The sequence below is a fragment of the Octopus bimaculoides genome, chromosome 19 (genome assembly GCF_001194135.2).
Source record: "Octopus bimaculoides isolate UCB-OBI-ISO-001 chromosome 19, ASM119413v2, whole genome shotgun sequence".
Classification (NCBI taxonomy): Eukaryota; Metazoa; Mollusca; class Cephalopoda; order Octopoda; family Octopodidae; genus Octopus; species Octopus bimaculoides.
Window position 1 is genome coordinate 49,436,171 of NC_068999.1, and position 3,378 is coordinate 49,439,548.

At 38.0% G+C, this 3,378-nt stretch overlaps 1 non-coding gene across 1 annotated transcript; it reads left to right on the forward strand.

The window, feature by feature from the left end:
* The first annotated feature begins 233 nt into the window (after positions 1-233).
* Positions 234-307, forward strand: Trnat-cgu (transfer RNA threonine (anticodon CGU)). Its single transcript has one exon. It is a non-coding gene; the product is annotated as a tRNA-Thr (tRNA).
* The last annotated feature ends 3,071 nt before the right edge of the window (positions 308-3,378 follow it).

Sequence of the window (3,378 nt, forward strand, 5' to 3'; positions counted from 1 at the left end):
GCAGGGTTCGCCACCATCCCCTGCCGGAGCCTCGTGGAGCTTTAGGTGTTTTCGCTCAATAAACACTCACAACGCCCGGTCTGGGAATCGAAACCACGATCCTATGACCGCGAGTCCGCTGCCCTAACCACTGGCCTATTGCGCCTCCACACATGTATATTAATGACAACAAATATCGCTTTAATAAGATCGACCAGATTTACAGTGCAATAATAAATGCTCCTTTAAGTGGAGCCCCAATAGCTCAGTGGTTTAGAGCACTGGTTTCGTAAACCAGGAGTCGTGAGTTCGAATCTCATTTGGGGCAGTGAGTTACTTTCTTTTTACATATTGATCGTTATACATACATACATACATACATACATATATTTATACATACATGCTTACATATATACATATGCCAAGGTGCTTGACTCGATGGGTAGAGCGTCGGGTTCACAATCACAATATGTATATGTATATGTATGTATGAGGGTGTATTTAACGTGTACCATGTACCACAGTATCTTCAGCAGTTAGAGAACTGTATATTAGCTGTATATATATATATATGTATATACATATGTATGTATATAGCTGGGAAAGGTCGACAATGAGGTACTCCAACTGGTGGTTATAAACTGCTAAGCTTTCGGCAAGGCTGGTCTGTTTTTTTTTTGTAAGTTCAGTGAGACAGACGTGCTGAAGGCTTAATCATAACAAACAACATATGGACTATAACAGCGTTAATCTTTCGGCTTCTTTTGTTATTTTCATTCAAACAAGCTTTTACGTGCAATCTCTCGCATACGTATACTGAAAGATAAAGAGGGAAAGTTTCATATACATATATATGGAAATAGATATAGAAGTCACTTCTGCATACACACGCATACACAAGTATGTTTTTACGTGTTTCAGTAACTGGAAAGGTTTGAGTGGAAAAAAAGTCGGTCCCAGTTCTAGCTATTATTATTATTTTTTTTGTCTTGTATAATTTTGGTACTTATTCTGTTAGTTGCTTTTAGCGAATCTAGTTCTAGGACGTAAATAAACGAGCACGTGTTGTCAATCTACGTGAGGAGAAATACACAGGCAAAGACACGCACATATACACACATACATACATACACACACACCACACGCATGCGTGCGCACACACACACATACACGCACGTACGAAGAGCTTTCATAAATATAGTTTCCATAGAGCTATTTGGGAGTAGGGGCTAAGTCGATTACAACTGGTACTTATTTTAATGACCCTGAAAGGATGGAAAGTAAAGTCGACCTCGGTGGAATTTGAACTCAGACCGCTAAGCATTTCGCCCGATGTGCCTAAGATTCTGCCAGCTCGTCGCCTTTGATTGTATGGAATATATTCTTTTCTACTCTAGGCACAAAGCCCGAAATTTTTAGAGGTGGGGTGGGGGGCAGTTGGCCCCAGTACGCAACTGGTACTTAATTTATAGACCCCAAAAGGATGAAAGGCAAAGTCGACCGCGGTGGAAATTGAACTTAGAACGTAACGGTAGACCAACTAACGCTAAGCATTTCGGAGAGCGCAGACCTCCGCCAAGCTCATTTTAAGATAGATATGCGAGTAAAATTACTAATAGAGAAACGAAAATAAACTTTGGAAACAGCAACGCCACCATAGGTTACGTGGAAACGATGAACGTGTTTTCAAGGGAGATAATAAAAAAAACGTAACATTGTTATGCTTCATGTAAAGTAAATATAACAAATGAAAAATCCTTCAAGAATCCATAACAATTCTCGGATCACTATCAAAATTTCATCATCTGTTTCTTGTGTCATTACCAACTTTTCCTGCAAGTTTCATCAAATACCGTTTACAACTTTTTGAGTTATTTTGCACACAGACGGACAGATGGACAAACCAACGCCGATGAAAACATAACCTCCTTCCTTGGTGGAGGTAAAAAAATATTGCAGTTGAGTAGATGAATAAACATTGGAACTAGTGAAAAAAGTAGAAATAGATATACGAATATACACATATGAATATTTATATATAATATAATATGTGGCAATTATTAGGTTGCCGTAATAAGACTCCGAGATTCTGATGTCGGGGCAGAAACCTGCTCCGGCATCTCGTCAGTTATCGAGGCAAACGAAAAATGCTATGAAAGTGAAAATGAAAATGAAGGCACACTACGCCCGGTCTGGGAATCGAAACGGCCATCCTCCGAACGCTAGTCCGCTGCGCTAACCACTGGGCCATTGCGCTCCACGCGTATAATGATAAGACATTTAAAATGAAAACAATGAAAACATCAGCTACAGGGATGCAGAGTTGTCAGTGGTACAAAACTGAGTTGGTAGCAATCGGAAAGTAAAGTGTAATAGAGTAAAAATAGAAAATTAGGAATATTGGTAAGGATCCGATAGACAACTCAAAACGTATATGTACATGTGTGTGTGTGTGTGTGTGTATGTATGTATGTGTGTGTATGTAATTTATATTGTGTAATATATGTGTGTGCTAGTGCGTATGTGTCGATATATATATATATATGATTATACCTATATTATACACATTCATATATATACATGTGAGTTCGTACGTATATATATATATATATATATATATATATCCATTCATACATCCATACATCCATCCATCCATCCATCCATCCACCTAATCATCTATCTATCTAGACTCACCACACAGATGTTTACTTATGAGTAACATTGTGTGTATATATATCCGTACAATGTATATATATACATATATCTACGTATGTGTGTGTGTGTGTGTGTGTGTGTGTGTGTGTGTGTGTGTGTGTGTGTGTGTGTATTTAAGGATTACATTAGTAACGTAAACATAACGACGAAATCCAATTTGTTGGAGACGTTAAATCGGTAATAGGCAAGAACTTATCGAACACCAATGATCGAGAGAAGATCAATAAAAAATGAGAATGTCTGATGTTATCACCGCAGAAGATATATTTAGCTAAGACCAGATTAAGAGCAGATTAAAGAAGTTACAAATGCTTAGCGGGAAACGGCTTAAAGAAGTGTCATGTATAGGGAGTATTACTAAAGATAAAAGTCGCGCGATATTAGAAGAAAATTATCGATTTTTAATCGAAGTACACAGCCGCAGAATCTGCTATTCATGTTGCTGGCTACCGGACGTTATTGAATCAGAATCCTTTCTTTCGCAGTAAACAAATCAAGTTCGATGTTTCTCTCTCTGTCTCTCTCTCTGTCTCTCCACATACACACGGATGCTCGCTCACTCGCATAAACAAATACGTACACAAACACACACACACATACAAACAGACACACACACACATACAAACAGACACACACACACACACATATATAATAATATAAGTTTAGTATATATATATATTTATA